At 35.7% G+C, this 13,480-nt stretch overlaps 1 protein-coding gene across 3 annotated transcripts in view; it reads right to left on the minus strand.

Moving 5' to 3' along the window:
* DACH1 (dachshund family transcription factor 1) overlaps nucleotides 1-13,480 on the minus strand; it is a 363,667-nt gene that overhangs the window by 146,590 nt on the left and 203,597 nt on the right. The gene's annotated exons all lie outside the window — the stretch shown is intronic.

A 13,480-nucleotide genomic window follows, 5' to 3' on the forward strand; every position in this document is an offset into this window, starting at 1 on the left:
TCAAATTTGGATGGTGAACTTGTTGGACTTCATTAGCTAAGAAAACTGGGCTTGATTAATGTTTTAATACCAGTCTTTCAAGAAAACCCAGCTGCAGCCAGAAATGGGAGTGGTGTTTCAGGAAATGCTACTCGCTTCAAGTCCGTACCGAAGAACCGTTCCAGCCCGGTGCTAAGGGATATCATGCTGCTGGTGGTGCTGTCTTTCAGATGAGATGTAAAACTGAGTTCTGACAACTTATAGTCATTAAATATCCCATGGCACTTTTCACAGGAGTACATGTGTTAACCCATATGTCCTGGCTATATTCCAAATGCATAATTGCATTCTGCCTACTTAAATTCCCTATTGCAGTTTCAGTAGCGTACAGTACTATTCTCCTTCTATCTTCTCTCCAACATTTATGCTCAGGTATAAGAAAAGGCACAAGTGTACTACAGTCCCTAACTTTTAGATGGCTGACAACAACACAGAATCCAAGGCAACTTAGATCTGCTATGCTACGCACAGGAAGAAAGAAGATGCACCCAGAATTAAAGCCCCAAAATAGTAAGTGGGGAGCTACCTAAGCTAGTCAGTACAAAAATACTGGAGACAAGAAAATCTCAGAAATTTTGTCCTTCTCAATCTAGGATGCAAGTACTCAGCAGTTTTGAAAAGTACCCCCATTCCTTCGGATGTGTCGTCCCAGGCCTTGCTAGACTTGTAAAGGGATTGGCAGGCTTTTAAAGATTGTACTCTGGGACTTAGATACTTAAATCAACACTAAACTCCCCATAAATTCCACTCCTGCAAACAAGTATCTATTCTGTTGAGCTAAAAACAAAGAGGCATTTCAAGGTCTGTTTCTACATTTTACATTTTAGACAGTGTGTATAAAAACATTGATAAATTACAGAAACGGGATTATTCCCTCCAAGCTGAGTACCCTAATTATTGAACACAATCATTTATTCTTTCTTTTCCAATAAAGCTTTCACTTGGTATATCATACTAGTCCTGATGCAGCAGAAAGAATGGAGACCACCCAGGGAAAAATCAAGCTAGCTTCCACATCGCAGATTAAAACATTTTCACAGGAGATGGGCAAGGGGCTTGAGTCACTCATATTGCCCATTTCCTTAGTGATGTTTTATTGACTAGACCATTATTTCTGAGCTGACGTCACCCGCATTATTTGGTGAGAGGTACAGTGGCTGCTTTGCTGTATGTCGAATGCCAGACACTAGTAAGCGTGCCTGTTGAATATTGAAAATTGGCATAAAACAGGCATTACATGACTTACTGCAGTCAAAGAGGGGACAAACCAGGAAAGATACAGTAATAAAATTCTTAATGTCAAGGGGATGCTATTCACGAAATGAAATTACTTATGGACTTTCAAGCTCAAAAAAAAAAAAAAAAATCTGAGTTTTCCTTACATTTAAGTCCTTTTCAGATCCAGATCTGAAACTGATCTACCTTGTTGTATTTTTTGTTATAAAATACATTTATTGACCACTTATATGTATTTATTTTTTATGCCATTTAAAGAATATATAACATAGACACAAGATAAATCAGTACTTCCCAATCCTCCTGATGGTACAGGACACACGATTCAACTATAAAGTATTTAGATCTAGATTCACTTAACTGAAATGTTTGTCTTACATGACCAGCTGCCTCAGATTCCCTGTATAGTCAAACAATGGGCAGTCAGCTGTACCCAGTAATTCTCATATTAGTTGGTACTAATCGTCCCTTGGTGATATCTATCTCCTTTTGAGCCCTAGACAACTTTAGCACCTCACAAAGTTAGACAGGTTGAATATGACCCCAAACATTTTTCTTCCCCCCCCCTTTTTTTTTTTTTGATAACCACTGTTATACTCTTGTCATAACAGCAGTACAACCAATGAAGCAGAAAGACAACTGAAATAAGTTTCTGCATTTGGTAAAACGATATAAACTCCCATCTATAGTCTTATGCCCACTGATAACCCTAAATTGTTTTCAGTTGTATATGGAGTGAATCAAACATAACAGATAAGTACATGCCATCTTCACATGAGGTTCAACTTTACTCACATCTTTATTCTTCTGAATCAAGCTGCTGTCAGCTTTCTTCCCTATTAAACTCACTTTATCTTTTTCTTTTTTTTTTTTAATTACTTTCCAAGGAGAATGTATATTCTGGTCTCAGATTATATTGATAAACTCTCAAAAAACAAAAGAAGCTCAAAACAACTTTCAAATACTTTGTGAGTAAGACTGCATGAAATAAAGGCAGGTCTGATGGATGTTGAATTAATGTAAATGGCATTTTGTAATATATGGCCCTGATTTTCCTTTCACTTATGCTGCTGTAAATCAGAAAAGAACTCCACTGATTTTCATAAAGTTACTCTGCTCAAAAGCTGATACAGCTAAGGAAGAATCAAGTGTTCCTTATTTAAATATTGATTGTGCACTTAGGAAATTGAAAGAGTTGTAATGCATATACTGAAAATAAAGATGATTTTTAATATATATTAACTTCTGTAAGCTTATAGGCTTAGAGAGAATTCTAAGTAACTAGCTTGTCTGAAATGAAAACATGAATATTCCTAACAAAGGGGTTTTGTACTTGAGGGGATTAGAGGGCAGCAAGTAGCTCAGAAGCCTTTGGAATATCCTGCACAAAAACAGGTCATTTTTTAAAAAAGGGGGAAAAAAACTTTAATATAGAACAACAGATTGTGCTAAACTGGCAATCCCCTTTCTTCTCCCTCTGACATGCGAACACCTGACACACAAAGGGAGTCACATTCGGGAGGAGATTATGATGCAATGATCTCGCTGTGAATGTTGCATTATGGTTTCAGCAGCGCTGTAAGAGCTCCCTTGGCACTTGTGCTTACAGCAATTTGAATTTCTCTGGCAGCTAGGTATGATTTGTGACAGATTTCAGCCTTGCTCTTCATTGAGGGAGTATACTGGCAAGTGCTTGAGGTATTTACCATGGAGATTGGAAAGAGCAAAACGTAAAGAGGAACATTTGAGGTAGCTTTTTTTTTTTTTTTGGTAAAACATTCACTCTTTTCTTTTCAGCAGCTACTAAGTTATCCAAAAGAGTTCTTTTCAGTGGCATCATTATGTGTTTATTAGTAAAAGTTGTCTCACTATATTACTCTGTTTGGAGGATTACTTCATTCACCATGATAGTGAATCCCTAATTGTAATCAATATTATGAATGAATACATCACTAAGCAAATGCTCCACACAGAGCTGCAAAGACTCTTTCAATGGATTGTACAATAGTTTCTGGCATGAGTGAAAAGACATTTGCCTATACATTCTTTATGCACCTAAATTTGTTTATTTAATTTGGAAAATCTTAAATTGAAGAAGAACAATTATCTGTTTATCCTGGAAAATACCTTTGACTCTTCTGAAAAAGCAGTGCCAACAGCTAGGTTTCCATGTTTGGCCCTGGATCCCTCAAAAGTTTACTGATCCAAAGCCTCTACATTTGCGGTAGACAAACTAGTTTCCAAAGCTGGCCTGCTCTTATGGAAAGGCTGCTCTCATTATATCTCTTCTGCCATGAAAACATCAACAGACATCTGTATGCAGAGCTTCTCTAAAACTTTTTTGGTCTGCAGACCAAATCTTATCTTGATTCCTTCCTCATGCCCGTATGTGAGTTTTCAGGTTGGCCCCCGGGAACAGAGCGCGCTCCACAGCAAAGCCTACGCTCCAAGCACAAGCATTCAGAGAACAATGGCAACATGCTGGTTGGCTTTGGCATGAACTGATGAATGAGAAACTTAATAGGGAGATATTGCACAGCCTACATAGAAAAAACCTTCATTTAACAAAGAATTGAGGTTTCACCGGGTTTACGCTAATAAGGTTTGTACCTTATCCAGTAGAATGAATCCACACTTCTATTCACATGTAAAAATAGCCTATCAATTAAAGCATATTTCTTCCTCCTTGGCCCTGTTTTTCAATTATTTTATTTTAGACAATAAGTTTGGCAAGTCCTTTTGTTAACACAGTTCCTGTTATTTTAAAAGCAACTGATTTTATGGCCTGTAGTTATCATCTGATACTTAAAATATGTACATGAAAGAATGCATAGGAGATGTCAGGTGCACCCTTGGGAGGATAAGAATGTCCACATGGTCCTAAGTCTTCTACAAGTAGCAATTTCTGTATGAATGGGTGAGAAACATTCTTCTGCAATTGCAGATGTACTACGTCCAAAAAATACAGATAACATATGATTTAAAGATTAATTCTGTGATCTGTCAAGCATCCTTGACTCAGGGTTCTAAACATCAGAAACACATCCTCAGAAAAAAAACCCAAAACAAAAAAAAACTGACCAAGCTTTATACTTAGGTTATGTTTACACATGAAGATAGGATTTTAAGTATGTTTTTGCAGTGATTCAAGATTTTTCTTTAGTTGTTTATTTAATTGATTTTTAAATATTAGACCCATACAGTCTTTAGAAACCAATAAAATATTGCAGGTTTGATTTATAAAAAAATACTACAGTACAGCAGGCATGTCATGGGTCTATTATTGATCTCTAACAGAAAAGGTGGAGCTGGAATACATGTTAAGTACAGTTTCAAACAGAAAAGAAAACCATAATAACTGGTTATATGCTGTAGTGATTTAGCAATATCTATCCTTAAAATAGATATATACCTCAACTTCATTGTTAATAGACAACATAAAAATGAAAGTAATGAACTAATGAACTCCAACATCTTTGAATATTAAATGGAATTAAATAAAATATATAGATTTATTTGACCTACTTATTGATCACTGTTTCAATATGACTATATCTACTAAGAAAATACAGGTCATAGACACAGCCTATTGAAAAACTGTTCAGTGTGGAGGGAGTTCAAAACTAAAGAAAATGAAAGTCTATATAAAAAAGTAGAAATAGAACGTAGAAAATATAAAACTAAACTAAGATTGCCAGTTTGTTGAAAGAGATCATCAATATATGAGAATACATATCAGTAAGTTTGGCACAGTCCTTCTCACTATTTAAGAATGCGAAAATATTCCATGAAACTGAGATACAGCGTTACTATTGGGAACAACAATTTGTTTAAAATGGAATTCATTGCTTGGTGTACTAGTGGGGAAAATCCTCATGTCAAACACGTTAAATGTAATGAACAATTATATGAGGTCAAAAAACTGCTCATTTCAGACTCTAAGTCATCACTGGCTGATGAAGTTCCTAGACAGGAACTATTCATGCACAAAAGAAGATTATTCTGTATCTGCCCATTGTCAGTTTCTTGAACTTTCCTCTAACCACCGCGGTGACTGATCGGATACCATGACAAATTCATCACAAGTCCACGCCAACGTGGAAATACTATGTTACTCTGATATTTGAGCAACTGTCATAATTGAAGAATGCTTTAGTGTGGTTACAATGACACCACAAAAATGTCATTAATATAAAGACAAATCTTCTTCACATTTTGGTTAGAATGCCAGAAATATTTTAATTGTATTAGTGCTGCACAATAAGAAAAATATTCTTTACCTAAAAGTGACATTGTGTCTTCTGGTCAATAATATTAGGATTCAGAATATACATATTATATATTCGTCTATACAAAATATACTTTATATTTTTTATATTATATATAAAATATGTATAGACAAATATACAAATATATATTAGACTATATCTGGCTATACAAATGTTCAATGACTAAAATTGGCATATTCATATGGAATTTATCAAATGGTTGAAAAAAATCGTAAGTTAAATTTGAAGGGAAAAAATTAAAACAAAATATAAATTATTTCAGTATCCTTGGTACTAATTAAACCAAAGTATTTAAACGTAGTAACTGTACTTGTTCTTTCTCTCACTTTGTCGTCTTTTTTTTTTTTTTTTTTAATTTTGCTGAGAAAGAGCTGCTGACTTATTCATTTCAGTTAGCAAGAAATTTCTCAACTTCCTTGGGTGCTCAAGTGCGAGAATATTTTAGACCCCATCTTTGCATATTACTTTATCTTTCAGTGGTAATTAACAGAGTCTTAATCTGGCTAATTTTAATGACCACTGTTCTTTCTTTAAATCCCAGTTAAACCAAGCTTATTAAGGGCCAATTAAAGGAAGTCTTATGTGATACGAATAACACTAAGACCAATTTTTAACAGCTATAATTCTTTATTTTGGATGATAAGTGTGGAAAAAAAACCCTTTTCATTAAGGTCTTTGTATGTTTTAAAATAAACTTTCAATGGCTTGCTGGGAGGGGTGGGGGAATCTTACTCGGGGTAGAAAAAGTCAAAGATATAGCTGAATATAGTAAAATTGAGATTTATGTAAAAAATCAGCTATGGGCCACTAATTTCACTCTTTCTCTCACATAAAAAATCTAATATAGTATTAATTTCCATTTAATTTTTCAGAATGTTATAGAATGAGAATGACACTTTGCAATCATTTTCCAAATGGTAGCAACACAAGCCTAAATCTAAATTAACCAAGTACCACTGACAAAAGAAAGAAAACCTCACTTGTCATTTGAGTGGGAAATGGAATATTTTTATCTAAGTCTGAAAGAGTTAATGAGGCTTTGTGGTTTGGGGACAATCAAATAGCTTTCTCATTGCTTAACTGAATATAATTTTCAACTCCTCACTTTTTAAAGGCTGGTTGATTCTACTTATGTCTAGGGTGACCATTCTACAGGTGCTTTGTTATAAATTACATCCCAGTATTTCTCACATTGCTAAGATTTCACTCATTGCTTCACTTCACCATTACTTCCCTTTCATCTGGACGGAAGCAGTAATGCAATCTGACTATTGCTTCTAGCCATTAAACAAAATGTTACTATTGCTACTACTCTCTAAAATCCAAACACCCTAAAGCTAACCTATGCTATAGCAAGTCACCACAGGACATGGCCTTTGCATATTCTGCAGTGCAACTGCGCTAACTCTATGGTGACAACTCTTAAATGCTGTAGTAGCATCCAAAAGTTTCATGGCAATGTTAATTCATTATTGTCTCTAAAATATTCTTCATCCCTACTTTCCCACTCTTGCACAAACATATTCAGCCTGGACTCATAGCAGAAAATATCTCTGATGAGAGATTGATGGTTATTTTTAATAATAAATCCTGAATTATTTTTCTCTATGTTCCCCAGATAATTTGGCTATAACAGCCCTTGGCCTCTAAAAGAGCCCTACACAAATCATCTTCCTGTCCTGATAGTAGTGTAGAAGAAAATTTGCATCTGGACTCTTCATCTTTCAGCATCTCGCTTGTTCCACTCTTCTTCATGATATCAAGCTCACTTGCCTCCGCATTCAGATTTTCCATCTAACTAGTTATAAGCTAGACCTCAGCTTTGACATTTTGTGTCCGTGTTCCTGGCTTCATGGAACAATACAGCTGTATTGCAGCTGTGAACATAATTATAAAAACAAAACAAAATCCCTTGCAAAGTGAACAGCAGAATTTTGCAGAAAATTATGAGGCTGCAAGAGTACCATGTTTTCTTTGCTTTACAGAACTCATCTGATAAACCAAAACTTGTGATCACCACTACTGCAATGGGAAATCATATTATTTTTCCAAAAGAATTATCATAAAGAAGGGAGATAGAGGGGAAACAGAACACTGCAAAAAATTTAGCAAGCTGCAGCTAAACAGGAAGAGGGTGGTAAACTGGCGTCAGAATATAACATCAAAAAAAAACAATTCTAGGGGAGGTCACACCCATAGTATGGGCCACAAAGAAATTTAGAAACCACAAATAAATTAAAGTAAGTTTAACTTCATCCCCTACTATTCGCATCTGTTAATTTGACAAATCAGCTTTTCCAAATGAAGATCAACAAAAGACAGATGACCCAGAGTCTTGGCCTGTTCTGTGTACATCTCCATGTGAACCCCACAGCAACAGCAATAAGACATAATAGAACAGCTTGCCAGTCACTAAACAAAAGGAGAGGCATATTCAAAAGTATCCTTAACTAACGGGCACTTTCCCATCCTGACATTTCTTTCCCTCTTGGTTTCTTTTCTCTTTGTTTTTCTCTCTCACCTTTTCCCACCACTATCACTAATTATTACACATCACTTTTGGATTTCATGAAAGAGCCTTCTTTATGCCTTTCTCCTCCTTTTAAGACTTCAGCTGTATACCAAGGAGTTCAATCTCAGATCAGGGGCAGTGATACTTCAATGAAACCCTGTTTGCAGTATTTGTACAACAGCAGCTCTTTGTGTGCCACATGACAACTCTGATACGTGTGAGGATTAAGGTTAAGGCCTGCAAATAACTTCAGTTTTACTGACTCCTAAATTTTTTATATATACATATATAATCACACATGGATCATCTCATCTTCTTTGGGTAGAAGTAACTTAGCTTGCTTCCCTAAGCAAACTCAGACCTGATGCATAAGTGAACATCTCTCCCCTACCTTCTCCAATGCTTTTTTTTTTTTCAATATGAAAGATCTATTAAAAACAAATTTTCATAACTGAAGGCTTTAGGGTACTCATAGGAATTATTGGGATTTGTCACAATAGGTGAATATTGCACTAAAGACTAATATGATGCATGAGGAGCACTCTTTCTCTTTTCTGCCATGACCAGCGGACCTTTTTGCAGTGCTTTCAAAATTTCCAAGGGCAAGCATGGACTATTTGCATAATATCACAGCTGAGGACCTGTGCAAGTGAAACGACATCAGTAAGGCATGAAATTCCCTCCGTCCATCTCCCCTTCCTTCTTTTAAAGAATTTCCAATATGTTGTTGTAGAGGGACAGTTTCTTTTCTTTGGGTGGGGGGAGAAGAGGGGAAGGGAAGGAAGGCTCCAGTTCATTTAAGAGGTCAGGGCCAAGAGCCTGTGATCTTGGAACAAGCCTTGGTAAGGAACAAGGCTTTCCTCCCTCCCAGAAAACAAAATAAACTACAGAAGAGAGAACTGCATATACACCCAATTCTCCATTTTCTGGGGTGTTTCAAAAATATCTCAGGAAATGCAAGTACCAGAGAACATTATTCATTGACATCTTTGTGACATCTGGTTAGCACTGCTGAACTAACAAGTCCAGCCACACTTGAGATGACTTTTCCAGGGCCACTTATCTGTCTTTTGACAACACTCTTCAGGACGATCCTAAGCATCTAGTGAATCCCTGGTCTAAACTAGTTCCTTACCTAGCACTAGCTGAGCTCTGGGCATCCAGACTGGCTTTCGGCAGGACCAGGAACTAGAATTGTTGATAACAGGCATCTTGGTGCACAGGCACCTGATGCATGCAACCAGGGTGGGTTCATCAAGGTTTACCTGTTAGGCTGCATGCCATGCTAAATTAACTATACTATTTTCCAGATCTCGAAGTAACACTGTGTCCATATGGTATAACACTTCACCTAAAAATGACTGAACAAATTTGGGACAGCACTACACAAAAAGATAAATTCTCCTGTCTGCATCGATGACATCATTACTCCATATCCATTCATGGATAAATAAATAAATAAAAAATCTGTTTCCTCTTCTGTATAAAGAAAGTATTGCTAATTCTGATCTGCACACAACAACATCACTTGAAGAATCTTGTATATTTGCAACAGTCTTGATGTAGCACATCTGGAAACAAAGTGAATGGGGACTCCTAAGCTAGAATGAACCATATAAACATTATGTGGCTTCCAGCAGGAATAATATAGATTTCTCATTCATTAAGGACAAGAGTTGGACCTAATGTATTTAAAAAGTTTGTATGTGAGAAAAGAAGTGGGCAATTCAGGGGAGGAGAAAAGAGATTCGATTTAAATAGCCTGCACAAGAAGCTCATGCAATTACCTTAAAGACACATCTAATGATGGTTTTCTGAGAGTTCTACAGAGTTTATGGAAGATACATTACCTATAATATCATCTGCTTTCACCCCACATTGCATGGGGTGAAAAAACAGATTAGGCCCTCAGTCTACAGTGCAGGGTGGAAAAGACATGGATTCCTCTTTCAGAAACTCTCCATCTCTCATTGCTTCTAACTTCCCACTTGCTAATTTAAACTTCTGGACAAATCACTCTCTGGACATATCCTTCTCCTTTTTATCTGTCTGCTTAATCACTCTCCCTCCGTGTAACTGGGAGCTACGTTGTTGTCTCTCCTTTTTTTTTTTTTTTTGGATGCCACAAGATTAACTGAACAATTACCAAGAAGGATATTTTCTCTTTAGAGCCTAATGGATTTTAAAGCATCTTGGAGGTCTAGTTCAATTGACAGGAAAATTTGGAAATAATGTAAAGTCCTGGCTATTTCTTCTTAACTTTAAAGGACTTCTAGTAAGCACAGCACAACAATAAATGAAACCTGGAATTTTGCTAGCAAACTTTTGCCTCTGAAAAGGTACAAAGCTCTCCCTTCAGTAACCTTTGCCTTGCTATAGGGAGGAGAAAAGAGATAGGCATATTGAAGAAGAACTGAATCCTAGGATAAATTGAGAATCTGTCCAATCCTATGGCAGGCCCATGTAGCTGGGGAGTCTGGGAAGACACGTCCTGCTTTTCAGTGTCACGTTAATAAAGTTGCAGCCTGCTGCTTAAATCCATTCCTGTGTCTGTCTTCATTCACTTCTGCATCCTAATCAAGTGTCCATTTAAATAGATTGGTGGCATTTTAAGCTGCCAGCCACAAAGATGAAATTTTCCATTGTGAAGTAAAAAGAGCTAGCTGTATAGATAAAATACTCATATATAAGAAATAATACTGGCTAAACTTTTATCTATGACTCATTTCAAACCTGGTATATTTCACAGTAGAAAATGAATTATAGTGCCCCAGACACAGAGGGGGAAAAAAAAGAAACCACATAATAAAGCAATACTTAATACGTGACTTTTAAGGTCTGATTTTGTCATCTAATTCTAAATATTAGTTTCAGAGAAGGATACATGCTAGAAAATTAATATCATAGGTAATCTATAGACCACTTTTGGCTAATTTAAAGCTCTAAAGTATATTTGTTTTCCATATACATTTCTTTCTTATTATTCTCAATATGATACTCTCAGCATGATAAAAAGAAGGACATTACCAACAGCATTTTCAGTCATGGGGGCTATATATTCAAGAGCAATCAATAAAAACCACACAGGGCCTGACAAACAACTAGTCAAAGGAATCATTTTTTTCAGATACTTAGCAGTATCCTTTTAAAGTAATTGCTTTTGGTCAATGTTACCCGTTATCATTTGGTCTGCTCTTTTTCCAAAATAGAATGGATGTCATTTCCATTAATATTTCAGCTGTCTATGAAGGTTTTTAAAGTGCATACTCCACAAAAAAGGAGGATTTTTGTTTCAACTTCAGTCAACTAACAAAGAACTCTAAAATGTTATAGAATAGGCAGTGTCATACAGCCGAGCTAAAAGGTAATTTTAAAGAAAATGATTACAGAATATATCTTCTGCCCTCCTTTTCACTCGACACAGAACTGTTAACTCCAATAAAGTTGAGTAGAGATGACAGACTTTGGCCCAGACTATCAGTGCTAGAAAATAGTATTAGCAGATAAATATGCCCAATATACCATCTAAAATAATGAAATCAAAACTGTTTCATTATTATAGCTTGTTTTAGGGATATTAAAGAAAATCTTACTACTGAAACCTAACCTTGCCTGTGACAGCAGGGTGGTGCCTTGTGCCAACTGATCATTTAAATATGTCCAGAAAAGACTGAGAATACACAGCGTAATATGTAAGCGTACAGCTGGGATACCAAATTAGATTAGGCTATGCAAAGAACGTATCTTTTCAGTTGTAGTAAGGCCTCAGAAACTGTCTAGTTATGCTTTGTACTAAATGTTCTGGAATGCTGCCAAGGCACTTCCAAACATTTCTGAGTTCACTTTTCCAAAGAACTCTTTTAAAAATCAATTAGTAGTGAAAGTCTTTCAAATGTAAGTGTTTTAAAATGTCAAGCTTGTATTTCTTTTTCTTTCTCTTGTTGTGCATCAATGGTGGTATTTTGAAACCTTTATATTAAATTGATCATATTCTCTAATTAAGCCTGTAAAGAGAACAATATGTGCAGGCAATTTAAAATGCATATAACAAAAGGTTCATTCTTCAGGAAAAAATAAATAAATAAATAAGGGTGGGAGAGATGCTGTAATTTTCTTAAATAAGGATGCCCAAGACATTTGTATTGATTTCAGGGTGATAAATGTTTTCATCATTACAAGGCAACTGTAGAAGAAATAAATACTCTATTTAGAAATTCCTGGATTGGAATATTTTAAAACCATACTACAAAAGTGTTTCGGGAGTTCAATTATAAGTGCTGTGAAGAGCGAAGAAATGAAGTAGGGGTTACTTTTAGATATTCATAAAAATACAGAAGAAATATAAAAAAATAAAATGCAGAATATAGTAGGGAGTTCTAATTACTAAAAAAAAAAAAAAAAAGATAATCTTGAAGGACTAGAACTTCTCACTACAGTTTGTAGCAGAGGGAAGCATACACCTTGGCATTTCTGTTGCATTCCATGCATTTTGCAAGATATCCCTACTATATAACTGAGAAGTTAAATGTATATTTTGTCCTGATGTCACATAATCTGTTTGCTCTGTTTCATTCAACTAAGTGCCCAAAGGTTTACACAGATAGCAATTGATTGAAATCAGTTCTTTGTGTGTAACACATTTATATTAATTGTTTTGTCCTTTCAAGTTGTGTTTATCTCTTCATTTCCATCACAGTTTCAAAGGTCACTCAGTTCCATTTATAAATCCAACGTGACAGAGATTAGTAAAAGAAAAAAAGGAACAACTAAATGAATGTATCATCACACAATCACACATCTCACAATTCATTTATCATGTTAATAAATAATGCTGTCAAATGCTTACTGGTAAGTTTGTTTGCTGTCATCAGAATTTTTCTGTCAAGATAACTTAATCAGCATTGTTTATGTATTGAGAAAAATATCTTACTGCAGAATATTGAGGATCAGCATATTAAACATTTGTCCACCAGATCCCAAAATTTTTGCATACTGAAAGTTGTTCTTTTTTTTTTAATCGCGCTGTAGTTGTCTAACTATAAAGGTCATCTCCACACAGGCAATGTACTCTCTTCTGATTGCTGGGATAAGGCAGTGCGATAAAATCTGAGATGCCCAGAAGATGTGAGGCTGAGTGGCTAGAAGGGGTTCTCCAAGTCCCCAAATTCCGCAGGGGGAAACTGCAGTGGCAGAAAAATTCCTTTTTGTTGAAAAAAGCAGTGTTAAAAATTATATGAAAATCCCAGGACCTGAAATGTCTTAACCACTGACATCTAAGCTATTCTGCAGTAGGCCTCTCTCATGGAAAAGGATACAAAAGACAAGTTTCTCTCTGAAGTGAAACAAAAGCAAAGTTCAAAACAGCATTTTACTTTCTGTGATGAGGAATTGCAATCATTCCCCA

Source organism: Apteryx mantelli, chromosome 1, assembly GCF_036417845.1.
Source record: "Apteryx mantelli isolate bAptMan1 chromosome 1, bAptMan1.hap1, whole genome shotgun sequence".
Taxonomy (NCBI): domain Eukaryota; kingdom Metazoa; phylum Chordata; class Aves; order Apterygiformes; family Apterygidae; genus Apteryx; species Apteryx mantelli.